This window comes from Carcharodon carcharias, chromosome 14 (genome assembly GCF_017639515.1).
Source record: "Carcharodon carcharias isolate sCarCar2 chromosome 14, sCarCar2.pri, whole genome shotgun sequence".
In the NCBI taxonomy this organism is placed as follows: Eukaryota; Metazoa; Chordata; class Chondrichthyes; order Lamniformes; family Lamnidae; genus Carcharodon; species Carcharodon carcharias.
Window position 1 is genome coordinate 73374466 of NC_054480.1, and position 12998 is coordinate 73387463.

The window sequence follows — 12998 nt, forward strand, 5'->3', positions numbered from 1 at the left end:
GTGTGATGCTATGTGAGTGTATGCATGTGAGTGAGCACAGATGTGTGTGTGTGTAGATGTTTGTGTGAAAGTGTGCATGGATGTGTGTGTGGGAGTGTGCGTGGAGATGTGTCGGAGTGTGTGTGGATGTGTAAGGGAGTGCGCGCGAGTGTGTGTGTGGGAGTTTGTGTGGATGTGTTTGTGGAAGTGTGTGATGTTATGTGAGTGTATGCATTTGAGTGTGCAGAGATGTGTGCATGTGTGTAGATGTTTGTCTGAGAGTGTGCATGGATGGGTGTGTGGGGGTGGGTGGACGTGTCTTTGAGAGGGCATGGATCTGTGTGTGGGAGTGTACATGGATGTGTGTGGGACTGCACGTGAATGTATGTGGGGGAATGTGTGCAGATGTGGGAGTGTGTTTGAGTGTGCATGGATGTGTGTATGGGAGTGTGTGTGGGTGTGTGGGAGTATGTCTGGATGTGTGTGGCAGTGTGCAAGGATGTGTGTGGGAGTGTGCATGAATGTGTGATTGAGAGTGTGCATGAAAGTGTGTGGGAGTGCACGTGGATGAGTGTGTGGGAGTGTGCATGGATGTGTAGGTGGGATTGTGTGTGGCTGTGTGTGCGAGTGTGTTTGGATGTGTGTGTGGGAGTGTGCATGGATGTGTGTGGGAGTGTGCATGGATGTGTGTGTGGGAGTGTGCATGGAGTTGTGTGTGGGAGTGTGAATGGGTGTGAACATGGGAGTGTGTGTGGATGTGTGTGTTTTGAAATGTGTGGATGCGCAAGCGTAAGTGCGTGTGGATGCATGCGGTAGTGTGTGCAAGTCTGTGTGTGGGAGTGTGTGTTGGTGTGTGTGGGAGTGGGAGTAGATGTGGCTGTGCGAGTGTGTTTTTAGAAATGTGTGCGGATGAGTGTGTGGGAGTGTGTGTGAGTGTGTATGGATGTGTCTATGGGAGTGTGTGCGGATGTGTGTAGGAGTGTGTGGGGATGTGCATGTGGGATTGTGGGTGGCTGTGTGTGGGAGTGTGCATGGATGTGTGTGAGGGAGTGTGCGTAGATGTTTGTGGGAGTGTGCTTGGATGTGTGTGTGGGAGTGTGCGTGGATGTGTGTGTGGGACTGTGAATGGATGTGAATGTGGGAGTTGGTGTGGATGTGTGTGTGGGTGTGTGTGTGGATGTGCATGAGAACATGTGTGTGGAATGTGTGGAAATGCATGTAGGTTTGTGTGTGGAAGTGCATACGAATGTCTGAGGATGTGTGTGCAGTTCTGTGTCCTGGAGGGTGTGTGGAGGTGTGTGGGATTGTGAGTAGATGTGACTATGGGACTGTGTGTGTGGAAATGTGTGTGGATGCGTTTGGATGTGCTTTTGGGTTTGTGTGTGTGAGTGCGCATGGGCTTGTGTATGGAAGTGTTTGTGGAGGTGTGTGTATGTGTGTGAGCATGCATGGATATTAGAGTGCATGTGTGTGTGGATGTGTGTGTGGGAGTTTGCGTGGATGCGTGTGAGAGTGTGAATGGGTGTGAATGTGGCAGTGTGTGGATGTCTTTGTTTTGGATAGTGTGTATGCGCAAGAGGAAGTGCGTGTGGATGTGTGTGGAAGTGCATGTGGGTGTGTTTGAGGAAGTGGATGTGGATGTGTGTGTGGAAGTGGATGTGGATGTGTGTGGTAGTTTGTGTGGGTCTGCGGGTGGGAGTGTATGTGGGAGTGGGAGTGGATGTCGCTATGCGAGTGTGTTTTTGTGAGTGTGTGCAGATGTGTGTGTGGGAGTGTGTGTGATTGTGTGTGGATGTGTCTGTGGGAGTGTGTGTGGATGACATGTGGGATTGTTGTTGGCTGTGTCTGGGAGTGTGAATGGATATGTGTGTGTGTGAGTGTATGTAGATGTGTGTGGGAGTGTGTGTGGGAGTGTGCGTGGATGTGTATGCGGGAGTGTGAATGGAGGTGAATGTGGGAGATTGTGTGGACATGTGTGTGGGTGTGTGTGGATTGTGTGGAACTGCATGTAGGTTTATGTGTGGATGTGCATGTGTATTGTGAGGGTTTCTGTGTGGTTCTGTGTGTGGGAGTGTGCGTGGATGTGGTGGGAATGTGTGTGGCTGCGTTTGGATGTGCATGTGGGTTTGTGTGTGGCAGAGCATATGGGCTTGTGTATGGAAGTGTTTGTGGAGGTGTGTGTATGCGTGTGAGTGTGCATGGATGTTAGTGTGCATGTGTGTGTGGATGTGTCAATGGGAATGAGTGGATCTGTATGTGGGAGTGTGTGTGGATGTGTGTGTAGGCCTGTACATGGAATGGTGTTGGAGTGTGCATGGATGTGTGTGTTGGAGTGTACGTTGATGTGTGCCAGAGTGCGTGTGGATGTGTTTGTAGGACTGTGCATGGATGTGTGTGAGAATGTGCATGGATGTGTGTGTGGGAGTGTGCGTGCATGTTTGTGGGAGTGTGTGTGGATGTGTATAGGAGTGCGTGCAGGTGTGTGTGTGGGGGTTTGTGTGGATGTGTTTGTGGAAGTGTGTGATGCTATGTGAGTGTATGCATGTGAGTATGCACAGATGTGTGTGTCTGTGCAAGTATGTAGATGTTTGTGTGAGAGTTTTCGTGGATGTGTGTGTGGGAGGGTGTGTGTGCATGTCTGGGAGTATGCATGGATGTGTGTCTGGGAGTGTATATGGATGTGTGTGGGACTGCGTGTGAGTGTGTGTGTGGGAATGTGTGTGGATGTGTATGTGGCACTGTGTGTGGATTTGATTGTGGGAGTGTGTGTGGATGTGCATGTGGAAGTGTGTGTGGATATGTGTGGCAGTGCACATGTGTGTGCATGTGCAAGAGGGTGTGGTTGGGTGTCAGAGTGTGAGTGGATGTGGCTATGGGATGTGTGTGTGTGAATGTGTGCGGATGTGTGTGTGTGGGAGTGAGTGCTTGAGTGTGCATGTATGTGTGTATGGGAGTATGTGTGGTTGTGTGGTAGTGTGCCTGGATATGTGTGGGAGTGTGCATGGAGATGTGTGGCAGTGCACATGTGCATGCGTGTGTAACTGTGTGTAGATGTGTGTCGGACTGTGAGTAGATGCAGCAATGGGAGTGTGTGTGTGTGAATGTGTGCAGATGTGTGTGTGTGTGGGAGTGTGTGTTTGAGTATGCATGGATGTGTGTATGGGAGTGTGTGTGGATGTGTGGGAGTGTGTCTGGTTGTGTGGGAGTGTGTATGGATGTGTATGTCGGAGTGTGTGTGAATGTGTGTGTGGGAGTGTGTGTGGATGTGGCTATGGGAGTGTGTGTGGCTGTGTGTGTGAGTGTGTTTGGATGTGTATGTGGGAGTTTGCGTGTATGTGTGTAGGAGTGTGAATGGGTGTGAATGTGGCAGTATGTGGATGTGTGTGTTTTGGACAGTGTGGATGCGCAAGAGGAAGTGCAAGTGGATGTATGTGGAAGTGCATGTGGGTGTGTTTATGGAAGTGGATGTGGATGTGTGTGGTAGTTTTTGTGGGTCTGTGGGTGGGAGTGTGTGTGGGAGTGGGAGTGGATGTCGCTATGCGAGTGTGTTTTTGTGAGTGTGTGCGGATGTGTGTGAGGAAGTGTGTGTGATTGTGTATGGATGTGTCTGTGGGAGTGTGTGTGGCTGTGCATGTGGGATTGTTGTTGGCTGTTTCTGAGAGTGTGCATGGATGTGTGTGTGGGAGTGTGTGTAGATGTGTGTGGGAGTGTGTGTGGATGTGTGTGTGGGAGTGTGCATGGATGTGAGTGCGGGACTCTGAATGGATGTGAATGTGGGAGATTGTGTGGACATGTGTGAGGGTGTGTGTGTGGATGTGCATGAGGACGTGTGTGTGGATCTGTGTGGAATGGCATGTAGGTTTATGTGTGGAAGTGCATATGTATTGTGAGGGTTTCTGTGTGGTTCTATGTGTGGGAGTGTGTGTGGATGTGTGTGGGAGTGTGTGTGGATGCGTTTGGATGTGCATGTGGGTTTGTGTGTGGCAGTGCATATGGGCTTGTGTACGGAAGTGTTTGTGGAGGTGTGTGTATGTGTGTGAGTGTGCATGGATATTAGTGTGCACGTGTGTGTGGATGTGTCTGTGGGAATGAGTGGATCTGTATGTGCGAGTGTGTGTGGATGTGTGTGTAGGCCTGTGCATGGAATGGTGTAGGAGTGTGCATGAATGTGTGTGTGGGAGTGTATATGGATGTGTGCCAGAGTGCGCTCAGATGTGTGCGTAGGACTGTGCATGGATGTGTGTGAGAATGTGCAAGGATGTGTGTGTGGGAGTGTGCGTGCATGTTTGTGGGAGTGTGTGTGGATGTGTATGCGAGTGCACGCAGGTTTGTGTGTGGGAGTTTGTGTGGATGTGTTTGTGGAATTGTGTGATGCTATGTGAATGTATGCGTGTGAGTATGCACAGATGTGTGTGTCTGTGCAAGTATGTAGATGTTTGTGTGAGAGTTTGCGTGGATGTGTGTGTGGCAGGGTGTGTGGGCATGTCTGAGAGTGTGCATGGATGTGTGTGTGGGAGGGTACATGGACATGTGTGGGACTGCGTGTGAATGTGTGTGTGGGTCTGTGTGTGGATATGTGTGGGAGTGTGTATGGATGTGTCTGTGGGAGTGTGTGCGAATGTATGTTTGGGAGTGTGTGTGGAACTGCATTTAGAAGTGGGTGTGGATGTATGTGGGAGTGTGTGTGTATCTTTGTGTGGGAGTATGCATACAGGTGTGTGGGAATGTGAATGTAAGTGTATATGGGAGTGTGTGTGAATGCTTTTGTATGTGCCTGTAGAAGTGTGTGGAAATATGTGGGAGTGTGTGTGGGTGTGTGTGTGGAAGCGTGTGTGGAAGTGTGTGTGGGAGTGTGAGTGGATGCCGATATGTGCGTGTGTGTGTTTGAAAGTATACAGATGTGTGTATGTGGTTGTGAGGAGGTGTGTTTGTAAGAGTGTGCGTGGATGTTTGTGGGAATGTGCTTGGATGTGTCTGGGAGTGTGCGTGGATGTGTGTGGGAGTGCACGTGGATGAGTGTGGGAGTGTGCATGGACTTGTATGTATGGATGTGTATGTGGGAGTGTGTGTGGATGTTTGCGGCAGTGCGTGTGGGTGTGTGTGTGGATGTGTGTGGGAGTTTGTGTCAATATGTTTGTTGGAGTGTGTGTGGGTCTGTGTGTGGGTGTGTGAGTGGATTCGTGTGAAAGTGTGACTGGATGTGGCTATGGGAGTGTGGGTTTGTGAGTGTGTGCAGATGTGTGTGTGGGACTGTGTGCGGATGTGTGTGTGGGAATGTGTGTGGGAGTTTGCGTGGTTGTGTGTGCGGGATTGTGGGTGGCTGTGTGTGGGAATGTGCATGGATATGTGTGTGGGAGTGTGCCTGGATGTGTGTGAGGGCGTTTGAATGGATGTGAATGTGTGAGATTGTGTGGATGCGTGTGTGGGTGTGTGTGTGGATGTGTGTGGAACTACATGTAAGTGTGTGTGGAAGTGCATGTGCCATGTGTGTGTGAGTGTGTGTGGTTTTTTGTGTGGGAGTGTGCGTGGATGTGTGTGGGAGTGTGCATGGATGTGTTGGGAGTGTGCATGGATGTGTATGTGGGAGTGTGCATGATTTGTGTGTGGGAGTGTGAATGGGTGTGAATGTGGGAGTGTGTGTGGATGTTTGTGTTTTGGAATGTGTGGATGCACAAGAGGAAGTGCGTATGGATGCGTGTGTTAGTGTGTGCAGGTGTGTGTGTGGGAGTGTGTGTTGGTGTGTGAGGGAGTGGGAGTGGATGTGGGTTTGGGAGTATGTTTTTATGAGTGTGTGCGGATGAGTGTGTGGGAGTGTGTGTGTGATTGTGTATGGATGTGTCTATGGGATTGTGTATGGATGTGTGTAGGAGTGTGTGTGGATGTGCAAGTGGCATTGTGGGTGGCTGTGTGTGGGAGTGTGCATGGATTTGCGTGAGGGAGAGTGCGTAGATATTTGTGGGAGTGTGCGTGGATGTGTGTGTGGGAGTGTGCGTAGATGTGTGTGTGGGTGTGCGTGTGGATGTGCATGAGGACGTGTGTGTGGATTTGTGTGGAAATGCATGTAGGTTTGCATGTGGAAGTGCATATGAATGTGTGCAGGTGTGTGTACGGTTCTGTGTCTGGGAGTGTGCGTGGAGGTGTTTGTGAGTGTGTGTGGATGTGGCTATGCGTGTGTGTGTGTGGGAATGTGTGTGGATTCTTTTGGATGTGCTTTTGGGTTTGTGTGTGGGAGTGCACATGGGCTTGTGTATGGAAGTGTTTGTGCAGGTGTGCGTATGTGCGTGAATGTGCATGGATATTGTTGTACATGTGTGTGTGGATGTGTGTGTCGGAATGTGAGTGGATCTGTATGTGGGAGTGTGTGTGGGAGTGTATGTAGAACTGTGTGAGGATATGTATGTGGGAATGTGTGTGGTGGTGTGTGTAGGTCTGTGCATGGTGTGTGTGTGGAACTATGTAGATGTTTGTGTGAGAGTGTGCGTGGATGTGTGTGTGGGAGGGTGGGTGGACATGTCTGGGAGTGGGCATGGATGTGTGTGTGTGGGAGTGTACATGGATGTGTGTGGGACTGCGCGTGAGTGTGTGTGTGGGAATGTGCATGGATGTGTATTTTGAAGTGTGTTTTGATGTGTTTGTGGGAGTGTGTGTGGATATGTGTGGCAGTGCACATGTGTGTGCGTGTGCAAGAGGGTGTGGATGTGTGTCGGAGTGTGATTAGATGTGGCTATGGGAGTGTGTGTCTGTGAATGTGTGCGGATGTGTGTGTGTGTGGGAGTGTGTGTTTGAGTGTGCATGGATGTGTGTATGGGAGTGTGTGTGGATGTGCGGTAGTGTGTCTAGATGTGTGTGGGAGTGCGCATTGATATATGTGGCAGTGCACATGTGTGTGCGTGTGTAACTGTGTGTGGATGTGTGTCGGAGTGTGAGTGGATGTGGCTATGGGAGTCTGTGTGTGTGAATGTATGCGCATGTGTGTGTGTGGGAGTTTGTGTTTGAGTGTGCATGGATGTGTGTATGGGAGTGTGTGTGGATGTGTGGGAGTGTGTCTGGATGTGTGTAGGAGTGTGCATGGATGTGTGTGGGAGTGTGAATGGATGTGTGATTGGGAGTGTGCGAGCATGTTTGTGGGAGTGCGCGTGCATGAGTGTGTGGGATTGTGCTTGGAAGTGTATGTGGGAGTGTGTGTGAATGTGTGTGGGAGTGTGTTTGGATGTATGTGTGGGAGTGTGTTTGGATGTGTGTGTGGGAGTGTGCGTGATGTGTGTGGGTGTGGGAATGGGTGTGAAGGAGGAGAGTGTGTGGATGTGTGTGTTTTGGACAGTGTGGATGTGCAAGAGGAAGTGCGTGTGGATGTGTGTGCAAGTGCATGTGGGTGTGTTTGTGGAAGTGGATGTGGATGTGTGTGGTAGTTTGTGAGTGTCTGTGGGTGGGAGTGTGTGTGGGAGTGGATGTCGCTCTGCGAGTGTGTTTTTGTGAGTGTGTGCAGATGTGTGTGTGGGAGTGTGTGTGGATGTGCATGTGGGATTGCCGTTGGCTGTGTCTGGGAGTGTGCATGGATGTCTGTGTGCGAGTGTGTGTAGATGCGTGTGGGAGTGTGTGTGGATGTGTGTGTGGGAGTGTGCGTGGATGTGTGTGTGGGAGTGTGAATGGATGTGAATGTGGGAGATTGTGTGGACGTGTGTGTGGGTGTGTGTGTGTATGTGCATGAGGACATGTGTGGATGTGTGTGGAACTGCTTGTAGGTTTATGTGTGGAAGCTCTTATGTATTGTGAGGGTTTCTGTGTGGTTCTGTGTGTGGGAGTGTGCGTGGATGTGTGTGGGAGTGTATGTGGGTGCGTTTGGATGTGCATGTGGGTTTGAGTGTGGGAATGCATATGGGTTTGTGTATGGAAATGTTTGTGGAGGTGTGTGTATGTGTATGAGTGTGCACGGATATTAGTGTGCATGTTTGTGTGGATGTGTCTGTGGGAATGTGAGTGGATCTTTATGTGGGAGTGTGTGTGGATGTGTGTGTAGGCCTATGCGTGGAATGGTGTTAGAGTGTGCATGGATGTATCTGTGGGAGTGTACATGGATTTGTGCCAGAGTGCGTGAGGATGTGTGTTTAGGAGTGTGCATGGATGTGTGTGATAATGTACATGGTTGTGTGTGTGGGAGTGTGCGTGGATGTGTGTGGGAGTGTGTGTGGATGTGTATGGGAGTGCGCGCAGGTGTGTGTGTGGGAGTTTGTGTGGATGTGTTTGTGGAAGAGTGTGATGCTTTGTGAGTGTATGCATGTGAGTATGCACAGATGTGTGTGTCTGTGCAAGTATGTAGATGTTTGTGTGAGAGTGTGCATGGATGTGTGTGTGGGAGGGTGTGAGGGCATGTCCGGGAGTGTGCATGGATGTGTGTGTGTGGGAGTGTACATGGACATGTGTGGGACTGCGTGTGAATGTGTGTGTGGGAACGTGCGTGGATGTGAGTGTGGGTCTGTGCATGGATGTGTGTGTGGGAGTGTGAATGCATGTGTGTGTGGGAGTATGTGTGGATGTATGTTTGGGAGTGTGTGTGGATGTGCATGTGGAAGTGGGTGTAGATGTATGTGGGAGTGTGTGTGTGTCTGTGTGTGGAAGTATGCGTGCAGGTGTGTGGGAATGTGAGTGTATGTGTATATGGGAGTGTTTGTGGGTGCTTTTTTATGTGCCTGTAGGAGTGTGTGGACATAAGTGGGGGTGCGTGTTGGTGTGTGTGTGGAAGCGTGTGTGGATGTGTGTGTGGGAGTGTGAGTGGATGCCGATATATGTGTGTGTGTGTATGAAAGTATACAGATGTGTTCTATGGTTGTGAGGAGATGTGTTTTTAACAGTGTGCATGGATGTTTGTGGGAATGTGCTTGGACGTGCACGGGAGTGTTCGTGGATGTGTGTGGGAGTGTGCATGGATTTGTATGTGGGATTGTGTGTGGATGTGTTTGTGAGAATGCGTGTGGATGTGCATGTGAGATTGTGTGTGCATGTGTGTGGCAGTGCATGTGGGTGTGTGTGGTTGTGTGTGCGATTGTGTGTCAATATGTTTGTTGGAGGGTGTGTGGGTGTGTGTGTCGGTGTGTGAGTGGATGTGTGTGAAAGTGTGATTGGATGTGGCTATGGGAATGTGGGTTGTGAGTGTGTGCAGATGTGTGTGTGGGAGTTTGTGTGGATATGTGTGTGGGTGTGTGTGTGGATGTGTGTGTGGGATTGTGGGTGGCTGTGTGTGGGAGTGCGCATGGATGTGTGTGAGGGAGTGTGAATGGATGTGAATGTGGGAGTTTGTGTGGATTGTGTGTGTGGGTGTGTGTGTGGATGTGCATGAGGATGTGTGTGTGGATGTGTGTGGAACTGCATGTAGGTGTGTGTGTGAAAGTGCATGTGCATGTGTGTGTGAGTGTGTGTTGTTTTGTGTTTGGGAGTGTGAGTGGATGTGTGTGGGAGTCTGAGAGGATGTGGCTATGGAAGTGTGTGTGTGGGACTGTGTGTGGTTGCTTTTGGATGTGCATGGGGGTTTGTGTGTGGGAGTATGCATGGCTGTGTGTATGGAAGTGTTTGTGGAGGTTTGAGTATGTGTCTGAGTGTGCCTGGAAATTTGTGTGCATGTGCGTGTGTGGGAATGGGTGTGGATCTGTATGTGGGAGAGTGTGTGGGAGTGCTTCTGGAATTGTGTGTGGAAAAGTATGCGGGAATGTGTTTGGATGTGTGTGTAGGTCTGTGTGTGGCATGTGTGTGGAAGTGTGTGTCGATGTGTGGGTGAGATTGTGTGTGATGTGTTTGTGGTGGTGTGCGTGGATGGGTGAGGGAGTGTGCATGATTGTGTGTGTGGGAGTGTACGTGGATGTGTCAAAGTGCGCACAGATGTGTGTGCAGGAGTGTGCATGGATGTATGTGGGAGTGTGCATGGTTGTTTGTGTGGGAGTGTGCAAGGATGTGTGTGGGAGTGTGTGTGGATGTGTATGGGAGTGCTAGCATTTGTGTGTGTGGGAGTTTGTGTGGATGTGTTTGTGGAAGTGTGTGACGCTATGTGAGTGTATGCGTGCACAGATGTGTGTGTTTGTGGAAATAGGTAGATGTTTATGTGAGAGTATGTGTGGATGTGTTTGTGGGAGTGTGCCTGGATGCGTATTAGTGAGTGTGTGTGCTTGTTTATGTGGGTGTGTGTGTGCAACTGTGTGTGGATTTGTACGTGGGAGAGTGTGTGAATGTGTGTGTAGTATTAAGTGTGGATGTGTCTGTGGGACTGTGCGTGGATGTGGGTGGGAGTGCGCATTGATGTGTGTGTGTGAGTGTGCATGGATGTTCGTGTTGGAGAGTGTCTGGATGTGTGGGAGTGTGTCTGGATGTGTATGGTAGTGCGCATGGATATGTGTGGGAGTGTGTGTTTGATTGTACATGTAAGTGTGTATGGGATTGTGTGTGGATGTGTGGGAGTGTGTCTGGATGTGAGTGTGGGTGTGTGCATGGATTTGTGTGTGTGAATGTGGGCTGATGTAACTGAGGGAGTGTTTGTGGATTTGTGTGTTTTGGAATGTGAGGATGCGCAAGAGGAAGTGTGTGTGGATGTGTGTGGAAGTGCATGTGGGTGTGTTTGTGCAAGTGGATGTGAGTGTGTGTGGTAGTGTGTGCAGGTCTGTGTGTGGATGTGTGTGGGAGTGTGAGTGGATGTGGCTATGGGAGTGTATTTTTGTGAGTGTTCATGGATGTGTGTGTGGGAGTGCATTTGTTAGTGTGTATGGATGTGTCTGTAAGAGTATGAGTGGATGTGCATGTGGGATTGTGGCTGGCTGTGTGTGGGAGAGTGCATGGATGTGTGTTTGGGAGTGTGCGTAGATGTGTGTGGGAGTGTGCATGGGAATGTGAATGGATGTGAATGTACGAGTTTGTGTGGATGTGTTTGTGGATCTGTGTGTGGATGTGCATGAGGACGTGTGTGTGGATGAGTGTGAAACTGCATGTAGGTTTGTATGTGGAAGTCCATGTGCACGTGTGTGGGAATGTGTGTGGTTTGGTGTGTGGGAATGTGCTTGGAAGTGTGTGGGAGTGTGAGTGGATGTGGCTATGGGCGTGTGTGTGTGGGACTGGGTGTCGATGCATTTGGATGTGCATGTGGGTTTATGTGTGGGAGTGAGCAAGTGTGTGTGTATGGAAGTGTTTGTTGAGGTCTGTGTATGTGTGTGAGTGCGCATGGATATTTGTGTGCATGTGTGTGTGGATGTGCGTGTAGGAGTTTGTGTGGCGTGTGTGCAGAAGTGTGTGACGATGTGTGTGTGGGAGTGTACGTGGATGTGTGTCAGAGTGCGCGCGGATTTGTGTGGGAGTGTGCATGGATGTGTGTGAGACTGTGCATGGATGTGTGTGTGGGAGTGTGCGTGAATGTGTGTGGGAGTGTGTATGGATGCGTATGGGATTGCGTGTGGGGGTGTGTGTGAGAGTTTGTGTGGATGTGTTTGTGGAAGTGTGTGACGCTATGTGAGTGTATGCGTGTGGCTGTGCACAAATGTGTGTGTGTGTGTGGAAGTATGCAGATGTTTGTGTGAGTGTGCGTGGATGTGTGTGTGGGAGTGTCCCTGGATGTGTGTAAGTGAGTGTGTGTGGATGTGTATGTGGGAGTGTGTGTGGGTGTGTGTGTGCAACTGTGTGTGGATTTGTATGTGGGAGTGTGTGTGAATGTTTGTGTGGTATTGAGTGTGGAGGTGTCTGTGGGACTGAGTGTGGATGTTGCTGGGAGTGCACATTGATGTGTGTGTGGGTGTGTGCATGGATGCATGTGGGTGTCTGCATGGATGTGTCTGGGAGTTCACGTGGATATGTGTGTGAGGGTGTGCATGGATGTGTATGTGGCAGTGTTTGTGGATGTGTTTGTGGGAGTGTGTGTGGATGTGTATGTGGGAGTGCGTGTGGATGTGTATGTGGGACTGTGTGCGGATTTGTAAGGGAGTGCACACGAGTGTGTGTGTGGGAGTTTGTGTGGATGTGTTTGTGGAAGTGTGTGATGCTATGTGAGTGTATGCGCTTGAGTGTGCATAGATGTGTGTGTGTGTAGATGTTTGTGTGATAGTGTGCTTGGGTGTGTGTGGGAGGGTGTGGGGATATGTATCGGAGTGTGTGTGGATGTGTAAGGGAGCGCATGCGAGTGTGTGTGTGGGAGTTTGTGTGGATGTGTTTGTGGAAGTGTGTGATGCTATGTGAGTGTATGCATTTGAGTGTGCACCGATGTGTGTTTGTGTAGATATTTGTCTGAGAGTGTGCTTGGATGTGTGTGTGGGAGGGTGGGTGGACGTGGCTTTGAGTGTGCATGGATGTGTGTGGGAGTGTACATGGATGTGTGTGGGACTGCGCGTGAATGTGTGGGGGGGAATGTATGCAGATGTATGTGTGTAGGTTTGTGTTTGGGTGTGCATGGATGTGTTTATGTTAGTATGTGTGGATGTGTTGGAGTGTGTCTGGATGTGTGTGGAAATGTGCATGGATGTGTGTGGAAATGTGCATGGATGTGTGATTAGGAGTTTGCGTGAAAGCGTGTGGGAGTGCGCGTGGTTGAGTGTGTGGGAGTGTGCATGGATGTGTATGTGGGATTGTGTGTGAATGTGTTTGTGGGACTGTGTGTGGGTGTGCATGTGGGAGTATGTGTGGCTGTGTGTGCGAATGTGTTTGGATGTGTGTGTGGGAGTGAGCATGGATGCGTGTGGGAGAGTGCATGGAGCTGTGTGTGGGAATATGCATGGATTTGTGTGTGGGTGTGTGAATGGGTGTGAATGTGGGAGTGTGTGTGGATGTGTGTGTTTTGGAATGTGTGGATGCGCAAGAGGAAGTGCGTGTGGATGCGTGTGGGTATGTGTGTTGGTGTGTGTGGGAGTGGGAGCGGATGTGGCTATGCGAGTGTGTTTTTATGAGTGTGTGTGGATGAGTGTGTGGGAGTGTGTGTGTGAGTGTGTATGGATGTGTCTATGCGAGTGTGTGTGGATGTGTGTAAGAGTGTGTGTGGATGTGCATGTGGGATTGTGGGT